General features: G+C 37.8%; 1 long non-coding RNA gene across 1 annotated transcript in view; it reads right to left on the reverse strand.

Annotated features, from left to right (window-relative positions):
• Nucleotides 1-3,090: 3,090 nt before the first annotated feature.
• Nucleotides 3,091-20,938, reverse strand: part of LOC116481848 (uncharacterized) — an 82,476-nt gene continuing 64,628 nt past the window's right edge. The window contains exons 3-4 of the long non-coding RNA XR_004251646.1: nucleotides 7,340-7,441; nucleotides 3,091-3,570 (exon numbers count right to left, since the gene is read on the reverse strand). This is a non-coding gene — a long non-coding RNA (uncharacterized LOC116481848). The remainder of the gene's footprint in view (nucleotides 3,571-7,339; nucleotides 7,442-20,938) is intronic.

The raw sequence follows: 20,938 nt of genomic DNA on the forward strand, positions 1-20,938 counted from the left end.
GGTGATCTTGAGGCTCTTGGCAGATGTTCTTGTTCTCCTGGGAACACAGTGGGATAAAACTTGTTTGCTTCTTTGAAGCTACGTACAGCCATGTGATTTGACTTGGCTAATAAAATGACTAAAGTGATATGCATCACGTAGGAACTAAACTTTTAAGACTCACATTTTCTTCCTACTGCTGTGGAAATAGTGCAAGTGCATGTTGTAATGAAGCACACATGATGGAGGGACCATGCTGAGTGAGCCAAGCTCCTCTGACAATCTTCATCGGATGTCATGATAGTTAATTTTACGTGTCAGCTTGACTGGGCTAAGAGATGCCCATATAGCTGGTAAAACATTATTACTGGGTGTATCTGTGAGTGTGTTTCCAGGAGAGACTGGCATTTGAATCAATAGGATGAGTAAAGAAGATTGCCTTCCCCAATGTGAGCACCATCCAATCCATTCATGGCCAGAATAGAACAAAAAGATAAAGAAAGGGTGAATTTGCACTCTTCCCTTGGCGCATCTATCTTCTCCTGCACTTGGACATCAGAGCTTCTTTGGACATCAGCACTTAAACCATTCTCCCTACTGTCCCTGTTCTCAGACCTTTGGCCACAGAATGAGAATTACACCATTGATTTCTCTGGTTCTTGGACCCTTGGAATAGGACTTAATTATACTACTAGCTTTTCTGGCTGTATTAGGCCACCCTTGCGTTGCTATAAAGAAATACCTGTGGCTCGGTAGCTTATAAAGAAAAGAGGTTTAATTGGCTTATGGTTCTATAGGCTGTACAGGAAGCATCGCTTCGGCATCAGCTTCTGGGGAGGCCTCAGGAAGCTTACAATCATGGTAGAAGGTGAAGTGGGTGCAAGCACTTCACAAGATGAAGCAGGAGCAAGCAAGAGAGAGAGGAAGGGGCCACATACTCTTAAATAACCAGATCTCATTAGAACTCCCTCACTATCGTGAAGATAGCACCAAGAGGATGGTGCTAAATCATTCATGAGAAATCTACCCCCATGACCCTAACACCTCCCACCAATCCCTACCTCCAACATTGGGGATTACGATTCAACACGAGATTTGAGTGGGGACAAGTATCCAAACTATTTCACTGACTCTCTAGCTTGCAGATGGCATAATTTAAGACTTCTCAGCTTCCATAACCATGTGAGCCTATTCTCATAATAAATCTCTTATATCTATCTATGTATGTATGCATCTATGAATCTACGTATCTATATATGTATGTATGTATTTATATAATCTATCATCTATCTATCCTATTTTTCTCTGTTTCTCTGGAGAACCCTGACCAAAATAAATACCTAGAATAATTTAGAATTAAATTTTGTTGTATAATTCACTGAGATTTGGGGGGGTGGTAGGATTTTTCAGCACAACTTAGTCCATTCCAACCGATGCTCTTGCAACTGCTAATGTGTTTGTGGGTATCTGAAAAACTCTTTTACATTTTCAAAGCAATACCTGATTACTGGCAAACTCCAAGGACTCAGCAGCAGATTGATAAAGGAGGCAAAGAGATGTTCTATCTTGACAATTACATCTTTATTCCTGGATTAAAGAGCCTCTTACTCACCCTATTTACCACCTCTTGCCTTCATCTCTAGGCAAATTGGACTGGGACTTTAGGTTGGCTTTATTCCATAAAGCCTTTTCAAGATGGTCTCCTCTGTGAGGAGTCTCCACAAGGAAAGCTGGAAAAGGTTTCCTTAACTCCAGACAGATGAGCTCAGAGAACCACAAGAGGGCAGGTGTTCCCTAAATCAGATCTGATGGCTGCCTGGTTCAGACATTGGACTTGAAATTTAAATACTAGTTCAAGACTAACCCTTATTTTCAGTAAAGACAACATAGATGAGCACCGGGTTTGGAATAAGAAGATAACAGTTCTAATGCAGAGATGAGTCTTTGATAAGACTGGATGAGCTCAGGGAATTGAAACAGTTTGCTGGGGATCCTTAGAGGCACCAAGGAAATAACTGAGAAGGCAAGGGGAAGCCTGAACAGAGAGAGTGCGGGTCTGCATCTCAGCTTCCCAGTGCTTCTCGGCTTTATTGTCATCTATTGTGCTTCTCAGGAAGATTATTGGTTAAGAGAGGTTTATTTAGCTCTAATCGTTTATGCCTTATTTCACCCTTACAAGTGAAAAGCTAGTATCTGACCCTGAGCCACCATTTTTTCACCCATTTTTTTTGGGAGGAGACAGAAACATGGCTTTTTAAAATCAGAACCTATCTGGGTTGGAATCTCAATTTTACTTTCATTAAATGACTTTGGGTAAATGAAGACCCACTAAATCTCAACATGCTAGAAAATCTAATCACCCCATAACTAAAACTCTGCCAAAATATCTATTGCTTGTAATTGTGGAAAGCGATTTCCAAAGGGGTTCTATGTATAGTAAAAATTAATATCCCATTACATATATTTATGTAAGTGTATATATAATGGGATATTAACTTATAATATATCTAGAACTCCTTTGGAAATCACTTATATATAAAATATATAATATATATTATAATGGGATATAATATATTTTATAATATATATGGGAATATATATGGGATAATGGGATATTATATATTATATATTATAAAAATATATATTATAATGGGATATATTATATATTATAAAATATGATATATAATGGGATATTAATATAGATAATGGGATATTAGAGATAGATGTTTTAGTAAGGAAAACAACTGAGACTTTGAAATGGGCTCAGAACAAAAAGTGAGTGACTATCCTGTCTAGCTCATCCATCTCTTGTTCATAGAAATGCAAATCAATTGTGACTGGTGAAATGCAACCGATTATTGCCTCATGGATAGACCATCAATTTATAAATTCATTTCAGATTCCTAATTTCCTACATATGCCTCTGCTTTTTACACCAATTATAACATTTACCCATTCCCTTATTAATTAATAAGCTAATAAAGTCTTTGACAGCTGTTCATTTTATATCTACATAAAATTCACAATTATACCATGTCTTAGAAATTATCTTAGTAGTTTCAAAGACATCTTCCTCTTCTAGCTTTGACCAGAAAAATGAGGAAGTGAAGAGAGAGAGAAAGTACATTATATTTTTATAAGGTTTTTGACTCTAGAGAGACATCCCAAATTGCCATTTTCATGTCTCCAACTCTAACGAGAATGGAGCATATAAACCCTGGGAAAATCTCAAGTTATATCTTTTGGTTTATAATGAAGATGACTAAGGCTCAGGAAAGGAAGAGATTACAATAGTTAAAATCTGGGGGGAAAAATCATGAATTTAAAAAGGTTTTTCCTCTGTGTGTCTTTAAAACATAAATATAGAAGATTAATTTTGTAAATCAAGTGTTTGTTCCTTCTGACCGCCCAGGCTCTGGATCATTTTCCTATAGGATTCCACAGGCCATCGTTTTATGGATGTATTCGTGGACACATCTGGATGTGCAGAGCAGGATGGTCCAGTACGGCCTCCTTAGACAGGGCAGACAGCCAGCCTTGCCGTAGATCTTTCCATTATCCATGGTGTCCCTCTTGCTCAATGATGTGCAGCTGAAGGAATTGTTTGGGAGAAATGAGACCCAGGGGAGAGCAAAGGAAACTTAACATTGTAAATTAAGAGAGACACTCATGGCCTTTCCAACCAGAGGAAAATAAACAGGGTTACAATGAGAACACAAAAAATCTGTCTGGAAAATCCAGTATACGCCCAGAAATCTAGTTTTCTTCCAAAAGATTGATAGATGAAGATTTAATAATTCCCCAATATAGTAAGTGACACATTAAAATAGAATTTCGTAGAATTAAACTTGTTTCTTAAGTCTCATAGGAGAAAGAAATTTAAAAACCATCACATACCTATAAATGGAAAATGATAAATCCATATGGAAAAAAGAGCAAATAATTGGGGTAAAATATTTTTTAGAGAAATAAATTGTAAGCAAAAAAAAAAAAAAAAAAACTTTTTACTTAAAAATTTTTTCACTGTTAGACCAGAGAAATGACAGTTGTATTCTAAGTAGTGGTATTAGTAATAGGAGTTCTATATCATTATTTCTTTTAGTTTTGTGTTTCTCCTGTTAAGTCTAGGATCTTAAACTATCTCTAAAGCAATTAGGTCACTAACGGCCTATGAAAACACATGTAGTATTCCTGGGGACATGCTTTCCAGAAGGCTGAAATTCCTTACATAGAAAGAATCTTTCACAACCATTGGTTAAGGTAAAAATACAAAACTAAAATAAAACTCCCATATTTGAAGAAAAACAATGAGATTTTCTACTTATTCAATAGTAAAGATTAATTCGTTGTTGAGGCCTTAAAATATGCAGGGCACACGAGCACTGAAAGGAGTACCCAGTTGCTATGGATGACATTGCTATCCAATGTAAGAGAGTGACCTGACAGTCTAAATACGTCTCTGGAGGGCAACTTAACAATACTTACAACAACCCTTAAAGATTTACATAGTTTTTTGCTTGGCAATTTTCACTTAATGAAATTTGTCCTAGGGAAAAAAAGCATAGATGAACCTAAGGATTTAGCAGTGGGATTGTTTAACACAGTTTAGATTAAAATTGAAACTAATAAAGAAGAACAGCCCTATAGGAATAGCGTGCACATTATCATACATCTGTCTGATGATCTTGAGACATCCATCAGAAGTAATGTTGTGGAAAAATTTTAATGATATGAAAAGCAAAAGAAAAAGTCACAGGGTCACGATGTATTTTAAATGGAATAAAGCAGATGTAATGCGAGTGTGTGCATGTGTGTACAATGCATGTGGACACACATTTATGTTTATTTATTTATATTTACTTGTATGTGGATAAACATACCAAAATACTTACTATATTGAATTCTGAGAGACATAAATGCAGATTTTTCGAATTGTTTTATTTTGATTATTTCATTTTGAAAAATTTGTAAAATAAATAGTAATGGTAGCAATAAAAAATAGCTTATTTCCATATTGTCATTTATTTTTAAGGTAGAAGGACTGGTAGGAATCTTTATAAATACCTACAGCTGTGCCTAGTATTTATATTCATAATTGAATTTAAACTTTATCTGAAGCATATAAATAAGGTGTTCTTATTTTATTTTAATATATGATCTAATGGTGACTAAGAGACACTCAATGGCTTGCTTAAGGATACTACAAGTAAGTGTTAGAGCTGACATTTGATCCCTGGTCTGTCTCCAAAAGCCTTTACTTTCTATTTAAACCTTAATCCTTTAAATGCCTTGGATCAATCAAACTAACAGCGAAATTATAAGTAAGCAAACTCAAATCTGTAAATATATTGATTTAAAAATTATTAACAGGTGTGATTAAAGTATGGTATGGCTATTAAAATATACCTAATAGACATGTTTAAAGGATAAGGGAAACTGAAAATATTTAGAAACTCAATACCTCACCCTGAACCCCTATGAAACCCCTATACACTCCTGGCATATATACCCACCAAGTGATGACAACTGCATTATACCATTCTTACCAGGAATGCCATTATATTCATGTCTGCAGTGTACTGCCATTTGTAAAAATTGCTTTAACTATTGGTCCTTTTATACTTACTGCACTCTGCAGCTGACACTGGCTAAAGAAAAACACAACTGAAAAGTGCTTTACTGGTGACATTTCCAATCCTTGATTATCATCCTCAAGCGGACCTGTAGTGATGCCTGGGGCTCACTCATTCCCCTATCCATTTCTCTCCTGCTCTATTGTAAATATACCAGACCTTCTTCCCTTTTTTCAAACCCCAACACCTCTCCCTACTTTTCACTCTCAACTAATGACTCTACCTCCTATTTCCCTGAGGGTGGAGAAAACCATGAGGAAAACTTCTCTACTTCTCTCTCTACCACACTTGCCCATTTGTGCTCTCAGCCCTGACTCAGCTTTTCTTCCTGTTACCGTGGATGGAAATTTTGATGCTCCTAGCTAAAGCCAAATTATCACAGAAATAAGGATACTTCTTTCACATTTCTCCTCTCTACTATTAGCTAAGACACTTACCCTTATTTCCTCTATTAAAAAAAATCAGACAAAAAACACTTGGCCCCACTTCTCCCTTCAACAGCTGTGCCATTCTTCTGCTCCCCCTCTACAACAAAACTTAAAATTTTGTCTCTACTTGCTGTTTCTAATTTCCTCAGCTCATTTTCTCTTGAACTCATTCCAATCAGCACTTTCCCTCAATACTCTACTGAAGATGCTCTTGTCAAGGTCACAGCTATATGGGTTGGTTCAATCCTAGTCCTCATCGTACCTAGCAATCAGCACCTTTGATAGAGCCCATCACTCTCCGTATCTTGAAGGTCTTTCTTCCACCTACCACTCTCTCCTGGATTTTCTTCTGTCTCACACTGGCTTCCTCTCAATCACCTTCTCTTTATTTGTCTTGCTAACCTTTGATCTGTAGAATATCCTAAGATGCTATTTTTGGCCTCATTTTCTTCTGTCTACAGTAATTCCCTGGGTAAGCTCATCCATGTCACAGCTTCAAATTTTGTCTATATTCTTATTACCTCCAAGCTTATAATCCTAAAGAGGTCCTCTCCCTAATTTGAACTCTCTACTTGACATATTTACTAAGTTGTCTAACAGGCACTCCAAGTTTAGCGTGTCCAGGGATGGAACTCTATCACTTAATCCCCCCGTCCTGCTCCTCCCAAAATCTTTCCTAGGTCATGAATGCCATTTCCAGTTTCCTAGCTGGGACACCTCTCCTTCTTGCACTTCTCTCATGCAAATACTCTTTGCTCAACCTACAAAACATTTCTCTACAAATCAGCCACATCCCATCCCATCCATAGCAACCACCCTGATTCAGGTCATCAGCATCACTTAACTGGAATCATTTCACTAATCTGTAACAAGTCATATGGATTCTGCCCTTTCTGCAGTTTATCTTCATCTTAAATTCAAGAGTAATTGATAAAATACTTCTGCTCAAAGTTCTTTCCATTATTTCCCAATGCTATCCTCTCCCTACCTTCCTAATCTCATCTCTGTCCCTAGCTCACCCCACCCTTGCCACCCGGGCTTTCTTCCTATTCCTAGAAGGTGTCAGGCTTACCCTGATCTCTGGGGCTTGCCTTTGGGATCAGGAATACTCTATTTCTGGAATATCTCCTCCCAGATTCTATGGGGCTTGCTCCCTCCCTTCCACCAGGTCTTTGCTCAAGTACCACTCCCTTATTTTAAAGTGAAATACTTTCCCATTCCAGCATGCTCTTTCCGCATTATTATGCTTCATTTTTTTCTTTAGTGGTTGTATGACCTAACACCCTATAGTTTACTTACTTTTTATCATCTGTCTCCATTTGCTAGAACGAACGTAAGGGAGAGTAGGAACTTCTCTGTTTTGTTCATTACCTTAGCTCCCTTGGCTGGATTGAACATTACCTGGCAAAGTATACACTCAATAAATATTTGTTAAATGAATAAACAGGTACATGGAAAATTAAAATATGTGCATCTATACATGCAATTGATTAAAATTGTATAAAGATACTCTGAAAGATAGCAGAGATTAGAATAGGACCCTAGGATTAGAGTGAAAGGTGTATAAACAAGATTTATTACTACATATGCATATATATTTTTTAAGAGACAGGGTCTTGCTTTGTCACCCAGGCTGGAGTGCAGTGGCCACTGCAGCCCACATCACAGCCCAATGAAACCTGGAACTCCTGGGACCAAGAGGTGCTCTTGCCTCAGCCTCCCAGGTAGCTGGGACTATGGGCACACACCACCATGTGCCACTAATTGCATGTTTTTTACTGTTTGATGCTTGAGTCATGCAAATATGTTACCAATTTAAAAAAGCTATCAAAGTAACAAAAGAGGTCTACTTGCCAGTCTCCTGATGCAGCAAGATCGCCAGAGCTTTGCTAGATTGGATATGTGCCTCACATGTTTACATTTCTTTACCCGAATGCTTATTGTTTTCTACTTCACCTTCATCATATTTTCTATGAAACCTTTAGCCACTCCTTGTTGTATTTTCTCTGCTACTCTGATTGCGCAATCTCAGTACCCAAATCACAAACAATTTCTGCAAAGACATCATTAGGGCCTTTGTCGGTTAACAGTCAGTTGAGATTACTTTTCTATTTCCACTTATAAAGATTGCTACCGCAGCTGAACCAAAAGCCCATCAAAGCCGTTCCAGTGGATTTAGCTGGGACATTTATTTCCACAAAACACTAGATGGTTTAGAAAATTCAGATAATTCAGCGAAGATCCTATTTGGATGACTAACAGGCAAGAAGGAAACCAACATTTATTCGGTCCCTACTATGTACCTGGAGCTGACCCAAGACCTTTTCTATGAGCCACTTTACATCACCAAGATGTCATTGCTTTTAGCCCCAGGAATGACCCTATGTAAACAATTCCTACAGATTCTTCCTAACTTAGTTTCACTGCTACCTCCTTTGAGAGGTCTTCCCTGATGCCTCCATTTGATTTAGTTTTTCTTCCTATGAGAGCAACCTATATTTAATTCTTAATTGCATTCTTCATGTGATTTTTCTTTTGCATTTTTTCACTCTATGTGTCTTGGAGGCAAGGATTCCCATGTGTTACTTCGTGCTTTCTCTCTGGTGCCTGTCATGGTGATTTGCCCACAACAGATGGCCGGTGAAACCTTTTTGAATCAATAAGTAAATTAATTGATAAATTATTTACTATTTTCCATCTTTTTATTTTTTAAAAAATACAGAATTACCCAGAACTGCCTTGCAGTGGGTAATTTTGCCTTGCAATGGGTCAGCAAAACATAGTATTTCTTTAAAAATTGAAACAAATACTAAAGAAATACTAAAACAAATGCTAAAGTAAATAAAAAACATTTCCCTATCTGCAAGGTGCCTGGCATGGATGTCAAAATGAATTCATAGCAGAACACGGTGCTTAAAAATAAAAAATCCCAGTGTAAAATAAAACATTTTCTTGACTAAGTTTTCAGTTTCATGATTAAAATACCTTTCACATCTGAGACAGGAGAGGAGATAAGCCAAAATATAAATGTCAAGATAAAATTGTTTATGAAAATGTAGTAGAGTTTAGCTTATAACATCCTATGGAGAACAAAAGTGTCTCTCTGACCAGTACCCATCAATAGAATTAAGTTATGGCCATTATCTCATGGAAAAGCTTAAAACGTGTCTGACAAGTAGGATCTCTCAATGAGATGGGGCAGAGGAGTTCAGAAACCTCAGAAGGAACCTCATCAAAATGAGAGTGTATTCAAAAAACAACAAAAGGGCCAGGTGCAGTGGCTCATGCCTGTAATCCCAGCACGTTGGGAGGCTGAAGTGGATGGATGGTTTGAGGCTGGGAGTTCAAGACCAGCCTGGGTATCATGGCAAAATCCAGTCTCTACAAAAAATACAAAAATTAGCCAGGCATGGTGGCACATGCCTATAGTCCCCACTACTCCAGAGGCTGAGGTGGGAGGGTCACTTGAGCCTGTGAGGTCAAGCCTGCAGTGAGCTGTGATCATGCCACTACATCCAGCCCAGTCAACAGAGTGAGACCCAGAAACCAACAAAAATATGTGACACACAGGAATATTTCAGCCCCTATCTCTGTCTCTTTGTGTGTGTGTATCTTTCTCTCTCTCTCTCTCACACACACACACGCACTCATACACTCATGCCATTTTCTTGTGGCTGCCACATAATATGCAATGCTCTTGGTATTCTAACTGACCCCAGGTGACAATTAGCAGGAGATGAAAGAGAAGGAGGAGAAGGAGGAAATTGGAAAGTGGAGTGAGGAGGACACATACATACACACGACATGCATGTGCACACATACACACACACACACACACACACACACGACATGCATGTGCACACATACACGGTCTCATTCATTTTTCTAACAATATTCCTGGGTTGAAAGAAAGGATGGGGATTGCTATGATCATTGCTAGGATATAAAAATTGAAGTAGGAAAAAGCTAAAACAATGCACACAAGGTCAACACCTCGCACCAGGAAACCTCTGAAGCCTGGGCTATAGATTTCATCAGGATCAGAATGTTCAATGTTACATTGTCGCTGAAAAGAATTCCCACTATTTTCCACATACAGCTGCACTGACCGTTTTAAGTGAAATAATTGTATATGTGCAAAGGTCCTGTATAGCTTTTCTAAAATTTGACAATATTACTAAAAACTTACTTGAAAATCCAATAATAGGGCTTTGGTTTTTACCCAAAGGAGTGGAAAACTTATGTCCCTACTAAAATCTGCATGTTTAGAGTAGCTTGACTCATAATCCCATAGCTTGGAAGCAACCAATATATTCTTCAATAGGTGAATGGATAAATAAACTATGATACAGCCAGGCAGTGGAATATTATTCAGTACTAAAAAACAAATAAGGTATTGAGCCATGAGAAGACATGGAAGACACTGAAATCCATATTACAAGTAAAAGAAGCCCATCTGAAAGGGCTACATACCATATGATTCCAGCTACATGATCTTCTGATAAAGGAAAAGCTATGGAAACAGTAAAAAGATCAGTGGTTGCCAAAAGTCAGGGAGAAGTTAGAGATGAATAGGGAGGCACCAAGGATTTTTAAGGGCAGTGAAATTATTCTGTATGATACTATAATGGTTAATGCATATTATTATACATTTGTCCGAACCCATAGAATGTACAATACCAAGAGTGAACCTTAATGCAAACCACAGACTTTAGGTGATAATATGTATTAATGTAGGTTCATCAGTTATAACAAATCTACCACTCTAGCGGAGATTGTTGATCACGGGGGAGGCTCTGTATGTGTGGAGGCAGGGACTATATGGGATATCTCTGTACTTTCCTCTCAATTTTACTGGGATCTTAAAACTGATCTAAAACAAAGTCATCTTTTTAAAAGTGAAATTTTAAAAAATGACATAAAGCTAAGATTTTTCCAAACTATCCATAATAAAAAATAAATTTTTGAACTATCATACTTTAGGAATGTGTGAATTTTCTTTCTGTTATTTCAAAAGGTGATTGTGACAGGACTAAGAGCAAACTGCTGCATCCTGGGACTTAGCAATGGAAACAAGGTTAAGACTTGCAGAGCTATAGGACTGTGACAGAACTGGCTGGGGTTGCCAGGGCCAGGGCCTATAGGTGTATCTGTCACCTCACCATCAGAGCTCTGGCCTCTGGGTGTTCTTTCCTGCGGGGACCCTGGAGGTCAGATGCCAGATCTATGACAACTGAAGAACCATGAAAGGAGAGAGAGTTGCTTGTAGAGGCCACATAATCTTCAGGCCACAGACGGAACTGTCGTCTTTTCAGCTGACACGCATACAATTCCTAATAACAAATCCCTTTTCAGTAAAAAGTAATAAATCTCCTTTTGTTTCAGGAATAGTCCTTTGGGATTTCTGCTTTTGCTTTCGGAAAACTCGTATGAGAAAAATTGAATCCACATGGTTTGGTGAGAAAAAGATAGGCTAAATAATTAGATGGGATTTGACCATCTAGCAAGCAGGCTAAAGACAGGATAGCAGGCTTGTATTTCAGACTAGAAACGCTTTTGTTCGGTGGGGATACAGAAGACCCAGACACGTCCATTCTTCCCTTTCCCAGGTTTTGCCAGCTTCATTCTCAGTTGGCAAATATCACATTCCAAGTGTTTACTACTTGAGATTTAATACAAATGTGGCCTCCATAAATAGAGAGGAAAGAACCATTGAAATAAACTTCTAATAATAGGCTGATAAGGAAAAATATGTGCATACACAATTATATATATGAACATGTAATTTTTAACCAGAAACTACTTTTCTGTGCATCCCATAAATGATACACTAGACACAGCTTATTTTTTTCACCTTAAATTTGACCTGTCCTTAGACTCTTATTAATATTCTATCCTATTCTCTGTCTTCCATGGGGTATAGCATAATGGTTACGTGCATGACATGTGCCCTGTAACCTGCTAGTTCACAAGAGGCTTCAGCCTCTCCTGCTGGCTGATCTTTGGACAGTTAACCTTACTACATCTAGGTTTTCTGGTCTATAAAATAGACACTAAAGTAATACTACTGTGTTTCCTCTGAGGCCTACAGATAATCCCTATTCTGTAGTTATCAGGGTAACTGCTATGCAGTAAATGCTCAATAAATGTTGTTATTATTTTTACCTCCTCATGAATCCATTTCCAAGCTGTAAAACAGGGATAATATTCATACTTATATCACAGGGTGCTGTATCATTACGTGAGTCCTCGAAAAATGTTTTAGATACCTATACATGTATAGGTATCTAAAAAATTGTTGTACTCAGAGTGTACATTCCATAAGAATTCACTATTGTTCTTCTCCCATTTCACCTTGTTCTTGGCTAGGCAATTTATTAGTTTTTAACACACCCCGTTTCTCTTGAATAATTTAAAAAGGAAAATATTTATCATAGTGAAAGGGCTGCTCAGGTTTCTTTTCCCAGATCTCTCCAAGGCAGTGAATATCAAATCTAAGAGCTAGCAGCTAATGACAGGAATTAACAGCTCTTGCTCTGGACATAGTTGAGAGAACATTCCTCACACCTAGATCTCACTTCTATCCTCAGATGCTTACATGGGGCACCGCTCACTTCAGAACAGTAGGTTATACTAGAATTAAAGTGACTTTTACTGGCTTAAAGACACAGTTTACCAAATATAATTAGAAAGATTAATTTAGAAATTAAGAACATAAAAAGAGTTTTATAGTGCCTCAAGAACTACAACTGACTTTTTAAAAATCTTTGCAACTTAACTGGGTTTGCCTTACTGAATCTTAAATTCTGTGTTCTGTGACCAGTTGGTTTTAGATTTGCAAAGCTAAGGCAGGCAAATTGGCTATTGTTTCTACCGGAAGGCAAATATGCAGGATTGACTAGATGTGACAGATGAATTCTATTAAATTTACAAGTCTAATTGAAACTGGCTAGTTCCAATGGAAAATCTCAATAATTTGAATAATAAATGCTATTTTCATCAACTATGGATGAAAAGGAATTTAGAATGTAAATTATTTTAAAGGATAATCATCTCAAGAGCCATGGGCTGGTGCACTGGTGCATTAAAATACCTATTCTAGAAAAATCTCCCAAACAGCAACCATTATATTTCAATAATCTTGATTCTCTATAGTTTTATGAATGTCCCTGTCTTGATTGAAAGAATTGGGAAGAGTGGTGGCCAGTCAGACAGATGTTCCATAGGGTTAAGGCTGGGGCCAACTCTTACCTATAACCGTGGTCAATTCTTCAAAGGTCCTTACAAAACAGAAGGTAGAAAACAAAGGTCAGCAAGTCAGAAGGGAAATTTGAACAGATCATCCCATCAAAGAGACAGGCCAGATAAAGTATCAATATTTAAACCTAAAATGCAGATATGAGGTCATAGATCTGGGGAGCTAAAGAAGCAGGGAGCAACATTTCAGGCAGGGAGGGCTGGCTTAGATAAATTGTAAAATGCGCTATTGCGTGTGGAGGCTCCTGGTGTTGTAGGTAAAGCTCACACGTTTAATGAACCAAAAATGAAACTGAGACCACCTTGTAAATGTAATCCTCTGAGTGCTAGACATTGTGTATTCATGTTCTAACCAGGATCCGTCGTGATTCCATCTCTAAATTATGTTCATTTCTACTGCAGAAATCAGGAATTGGTCATAGACACACACACAGAAAGAAAAATGCATAAAATTATACCTATTGTTAATAATCTCTCCTACCATCTTTACTTCAGAAACCGCACTTTTCACAGTAGTCACCTATGTAGATGCCACAGCCCTAAACTGTATCTGAATTGTATTTATTAGATAAAGAAAAGTTATATGTGGTAGGTATGAGTTATTAATGTCAATGAATAAGTCATTATTTTTACTGTGCAAATTACTTTTGTGAGTAGAAAGCATATACTAGAATATTTGCATAAAACACACAGCATATGCAAAATTTAATATATATAAAATATATACAAGTAAAATTATTTTAAGAACTATCTTAGATATATTGTTATGGTTACCTAATATAAGACTATTTTTGCTTCCCATTATAGTCAATCCATAAACCTATGTGTGGGAGACTAAGAGAGTAACTTCTGGCAAAAGAAAGATTTTTGTGGTCTTTGTTGGCTTGGCCTAGAGAAGGGTTTTCTAACTTGACATGGGAAAGTTTCCATGAACATGACAACAGAAATATGAGTCCATGACTGAGTGAGATTCTCATCTATAAGAACAAGACATAATGAGGAAGTGACAAGTCACACAGGAAGCTGAGTTAATTGATTATATTCATACGGAACATGGTAAGAACTGAATTTATTTTGAAAAATTCAAATTTTAATGATAGTCAAGATACTAAATTTTCAGGTATTAACTTTCTGTTGTGAGCTTTAAAATTTGTCTTTGTTATGTACAAATATCTTTTTACCCTAAAGGTATTTTTTTCTCCATTTCTGAATAGAACACTGGATTCTTCATAGGCTCGTGAGATCACTACTCTTCTGATAAAATGCAGGAAAGGAAAAGAGGGAGCCATATGAACACCTTCTTCTCATTTTTCAGTCCCATTTGCAGACTAATGAACTTTATGCTAATGAACGTTGAACTAATGAACGTTTCCCTTGTCAGTATTAAATCTTATCAGTGCCACCATCTCTAAATGATTACTGATCTCATTTTCTATCCAGAACTCTTTCCACCAAATACGTTAAAGTTAGTGCTTTTCCTGCTTCTCTCCATTCTCTCACCAGGCTCTGGATTCAACAATCGCATCTGAAAACATCTGAAACCCTTTAACTTAGTTCTTTCTTTATTCTGCCCCACAGATTTGGTTTTCCACATTTTCAACATTTACCTTATACTCTGGACATGTAGTCTCCTCTTCACTCTGAAAACATACAAGCTTACTTCTGATTTGACACATGTTCTCAGCATTATCCCACTTTGCTCTTCTCTTTTCTGCCTATATATATAATTTTTTTTTTGAGACAGTTTCGCTCTTGTTGCCCAGGCTGGAGTGCAATGGTGCAATTTCAGCTCACTGCAACCCCTGCCTCCCAGGTTCAAGCAATTCTCCTGCCTTAGCCTCCCAAGTAGCTGGGATTACAGGCGCCCGCCACCATGCCCAGCTAATTTTTTTTTTTTTTTTTACCCGAGGAGTGGTTTCACCATGTTGGCCAGGCAGGTCTCGAACTCCCGACCTGACCTCAGACGATCCACCCATCTTGGCCTCCCAAAGTACTGGGATTACAGGTGTAAGCCACAGCACCCTGCCTATATATATATAAATTCTATAATAATTTGAGACAAATATCTAGCCCTCCTCCTTCCATAATATCTTTCCTCTCTACTAGAATAAACCATAATTTCTTCCTCCTCTGAATTTCTGCACTTTCATACAGATATCATCAACGGAGAGTGAGCCTTCTTAGCTGGAGGTGTTTGAGCATAATCTCTGACCAATTGTTGACTGAACACTACCAGAGCACTAAGATTTAGGCTGAAAAATAATAAATAAAGGAACAAATAAGTGAATAATTTCTAAAAATAATCAGAGCAGGGACATTCGTGGCCACACCAGGTAGGGGAGACAGAATTCACAGATTTAATTCATGCATGTTACAAAAGAAAACAACAACCCTCAGAGAGAAAAGGAGTCAGAATCCAGAACTGACACAACATATTATCTAGAATGTCTCCACTTCAAATAAAAATTATAAGGTGTGCAAAGAGACAAAAAAAAGTGTGATCATATTTAGAGGAACAAAACCTGTCACTAAAAGTTGTCTCTCAGTGTCACCAGTATTAGATTTGTCAGACAGTGACTTTAGAACAGGAAGGTTCACTGTGTTCAATGAATTAAAGGAAACCGAACTTAAAGAATTAAAGGAAGCTATGTTAATTATTTAATGGCTCAGCTGTCTCAATAAAGAAACAGAAGTTATAAAAACGAACCAAGTGGAAATACAGGTTGAATATAGCAACATAAGGATACAGTGTAAGGTTATCTAAAGCAATAATTACGGCACTGCATTGTTGGGTTTATAACATGAATATATACATGTAATACTGCATGTGAAAACAATAGCACAAAGAAAAATGAAGGAAAAAGATGGAGTGGTTACGAGTTTCTGTATTTTACCAGAATTTAGATAAAAATTATAACTGTAATAAAAAAAAACTAAGTAGAGAGAGTCTATAAGAAATTTGATATGACAGAAGAATCACCAAACTAGAAAAAAGATCAATAGAAAATACCAAGCTTAAAGAACACAGAGAAAAAAAAAAATGAAGAAAAATAAAGGGAGTCCTAAATACCTGTGGATCAGCTTTGAGCATAACAATTTAGGCGTAATGTTATTTCTAACAGCAAAGGATAAAAAAAGGAGAAGAAAAATATTTCAAGAAGTGATGGCTGAAAACTGTCCAAATTTGATGAAAATCATTAATCTACAAGGAGCACCGATAATCCTCCCCAAAAAAACACAAAAAGATTCACACCTAGATACAACACAGTTAAACTCTTAAAATTCAAAGACAGAGAAAACCTTAAAAGCAGTGAGAGAAAACACAGGGGAATAAGAATAGGTATAATAGCTAACTTTGTCAATCAGGGATTCTAAACCAAAAAAAAAAAGTTTTTTGTTTTATTTTTTTTCTTAATGAAGATGAAATACAAACCTCTCCAGACAAAAACTAAGATAATTCATCATTTGGACACCTGCCTTATCAAATTTATTTTTAAATTACTAAAGGAATTTTGTAAATATGTAGGTAAATATATAAGACTTAATGTAATGTATTTTCTCTTTTTTTCTTAACTCCTTTAAAAGACATAAGGTTGTATAAAGTATGTTTATAATACTGTATTGTTAAATATGTAATATATCTACATCTATCTGTCTGTCTATAATACATGTGTTGGTAACACAAGAGCAAGTATAGTTAGTATTATTTTGAAAGATACTGTGATAAGTTCAGATGCACACTATATCTTTACAGTATCTACTAAGAAAATCAAGACAAGTATGAAAATGGCACACTGAAAATATTTATTTAACATAAAGGCTGGCAGTAAATCAGAAACAGAGGAACAAGAAAGACATGGGATAAATAGAAAACAAGTAGCAAAACAGCTGATATAAATCCAACCATGTCAATAATTACATTAAATGTGAAAGTACCAAACTCTGCACTTAAATAGCATACAATGTCAGAATGAAGTTTCAAAAATTCATCAGTGCACTGTCTAAAAAAGAAATATGCTTGATTTTAAGATATAGGTTGGAAGGAAAATAATTTAAAAATATATATCATGTAAACAGTAACCACAGAAGTGCTAGAGTGGCTACATTATTATCAAATTAAAAAAAAAACAGGAAATATTACTAGAGGCAAAGAGGGTTACTTTACAATGATAAAAGGCTCATTATATTAAAATGATTTAAAAATTATAAATATATGCCTACCTACCTCAGAGCTCCAAAATACATACAGAAAAAAAACTACAGACTTGAGAAAAGAATTAGAATTAGACAACTTAGCAATAACAGTTGAATATATAAATAAGCTAATCTCAGAGAAGAGTAGAAGAGCTAGATAGAAAATCAGCAAGTGTATAGAAAACTCAATACTAGCAATCAATTTTATCTAACCAACATATACAAAATATTCTACCAAATGACTGTAGAACACTTATTAAAGTGCACATGAAATATTCTTCAGGGATCACTGGGGGTGGAGCCAAGATGGCCGAATAGGAACAGCTCTGGTCTACAGCTCCCAGCCTGAGCGACACAGAAGACAGGTGATTTCTGCATTTCTGTTTGAGGTACCGGTTTCATCTCACTAGGGAGTGCCAAACAGTGGGTGCAGGACAGTCGGTGAAGCGCACTGTGCGCGTATGGAAGCAGGGCGAGGCATTGCCTCACTTGGGAAGTGCAAGGGGTCAGGGAGTTCCCTTTCCTAGTCAAAGAAAGGGGAAACAGACGGCACCTGGAATATCGGGTCAGTCCCACCCTAATACTGCACTTTTCCAACGGGCCTGGAAAACGGCACACTAGGAGATTGTGTCCCGCACCTGGCTCGGAGGGTCCTATGCCCACAGAGTCTCGCTGATTGCTAGCACAGCAGTCTGAGATCAAGCTGCAAGGCGGCAGCGAGGCTGGGGAAGGGGCGTCCGCCATTGCCCAGGCTTGCTTAGGTAAACAAAGCAGCCAGGAAGCTCGAACTGGGTGGAGCCCACCACAGCTCAAGGAGGCCTGCCTGCCTCTGTAGGCTCCACCTCTGGGGGCAGGGCACAGACAAACAAAAACTCAGCAGGAACCTCCACAGACTTAAATGTCCCTGTCTGACTGACAGCTTTGAAGAGAGTAGTGGTTCTCCCAGCACGCAGCTGGAGATCTGAGAACAGACAGACTGCCTCCTAAAGTGGGTCCCTCACCCCTGAGCAGCCTAACTGGGAGGCATCCCCCCAGTAGGGACAGACTGACACCTCATTCAACCGGGTACTCCTCTGAGACAAAACTTTCAGAGGAACTATCAGACAGCTGAATTTGTGGTCTCACGAAAATCCGCTGTTCTGCAGCCACCGCTGCTGACACCCAGCCAAACAGGGTCTGGAGTGGACCTCTAGTAAACTCCAACAGACCTGCAGCTGAGGGTCCTGTCTGGTAGAAGGAAAACTAACAAACAGAAAGGACATCCACACAAAAAACCCATCTATACATCACCATCATCAAAGACCAAAAGTAGATAAAACCACAAAGATGGGGAAAAAACAGAGCAGAAAAACTGGAAACTCTAAAAAGCAGAGCACCTCTCCTCCTCCAAAGGAATGCAGTTCCTCACCAGCAACGGAACAAAGCTGGATGGAGGATGACTTTGACGAGTTGAGAGAAGAAGGCTTCAGACGATCAAACTACTCTGAGCTACAGGAGGAAATTCAAAACAATTGCAAAGAAGTTAAAAACTTTGAAAAAAAATTAGAAGAATGGATAACTAGAATAACCAATGGAGAGAAGGGCTTAAAGGAGCTGATGGAGCTGAAAGCCAAGTTTCGAGAACTACGCGAAGATTGCAGAAGCCTCGGTAGCAGATGCGATTGACTGGAAGAAAGGGTATCGCTGATGGAAGATGAAATGAATGAAATGAAGCGAGAAGGGAAGTTTAGAGAAAAAAGAATAAAAAGAAATGAACAAAGCCTCCAAGAAATTTGGGACTATGTGAAAAGACCAAACCTACGTCTGATTGGTGTACCTGAAAATGACGGGGAGAATGGAACCAAGTTGGAAAACACTCTGCAAGATATTATCCAGGAGAACTTCCCCAATCTAGCAAGGCAGGCCAACATTCAGATTCAGGAAATACAGAGAACGCCACAAAGATACTCCTCGAGAAGAGAAACTCCAAGACACATAATTGTCAGATTCACCAAAGTTGAAATGAAGGAAAAAATGTTAAGGGCAGCCAGAGAGAAAGGTCGGGTTACCCACATAGGGAAGCCCATCAGACTAACAGCTGATCTCTCGGCAGAAACTGTACAAGCCAGAAGAGAGTGGGGGCCGATATTCAACATTCTTAAAGAAAAGAATTTTCAACCCAGAATTTCATATCCAGCCAAACTAAGCTTCATAAGTGAAGGAGAAATAAAATACTTTACAGACAAGCAAACGCTGAGTGATTTTGTCACCACCAGGCCTGCCCTAAAAGAGCTCCTGAAGGAAGCACTAAACATGGAAAGGAACAACCGCTACCAGCCACTGCAAAAACATGCCAAATTGTAAAGACCATCGAGGCTAGGATGCAACTGCATCAACTAACGAGCAAAATAACCAACTAACATCATAATGACAGGATCAGATTCACACATAACAATATTAACGTTAAATGTAAATGGGCTAAATGCTCCAATTAAAAGACACAGACTGGCAAACTGGATAAGGAGTCAGGACCCATCAGTGTGCTGTATTCAGGAAACCCATCTCACGTGCAGAGACACACATAGACTCAAAATAAAGGGATGGAGGAAGATCTATTCAAGCAAATGGAAAACAAAAAACGGCAGGGGTTGCAATCCTAGTCTCTGATAAAATAGACTTTAAACCAACAAAGATCAAAAGAGACAAAGAAGGCCATTACATAATGGTAAAGGGATCAATTCAACAAGAAGAGCTAACTATCCTAAATATATATGCACCCAACACAGGAGCACCCAGATTCATAAAGCAAGTCCTGAGTGACCTACAAAGGGACTTAAACTCCCACACAATAATAATGGGAGATTTTAACACCCCACTGTCAACATTAGACAGATCAACGAGACAGAAAGTTAACAAAGATATCCAGGAATTGAACTCAGCTCTGCACAAAGTGGACCTAATAGACATCTACAGAACTCTCCACCCCAAATCAACAGAATATACATTTTTTTCAGCACCACACCACACCTATTCCAAAATTGACCACATAGTTGGAAGTAAAGCACTCCTCAGCAAATGTAAAAGAACAGAAATTATAACAAACTGTCTCTCAGACCACAGTGCAATCAAACTAGAACTCAGGATTAAGAAACTCACTCAAAACCGCTCAACTACATGGAAACTGAACAACCTGCTCCTGAATAACTATTGGGTACATAATGAAATGAAGGCAGAAATAAAGATGTTCTTTGAAACCAATGAGAACAAAGACACAACATACCAGAATCTCTGGGACACGTTCAAAGCAGTGTGTAGAGGGAAATTTATAGCACTAAATGCCCACAAGAGAAAGCAGGAAAGATCCAAAATTGACACCCTAACACCACAATTAAAAGAACTAGAAAAGCAAGAGCAAACACATTCAAAAGCTAGCAGAAGGCTAGAAATAACTAAAATCAGAGCAGAACT

Source organism: Hylobates moloch, unplaced genomic scaffold (assembly GCF_009828535.3).
Source record: "Hylobates moloch isolate HMO894 unplaced genomic scaffold, HMol_V3 SCAFFOLD_14, whole genome shotgun sequence".
NCBI lineage: Eukaryota > Metazoa > Chordata > Mammalia > Primates > Hylobatidae > Hylobates > Hylobates moloch.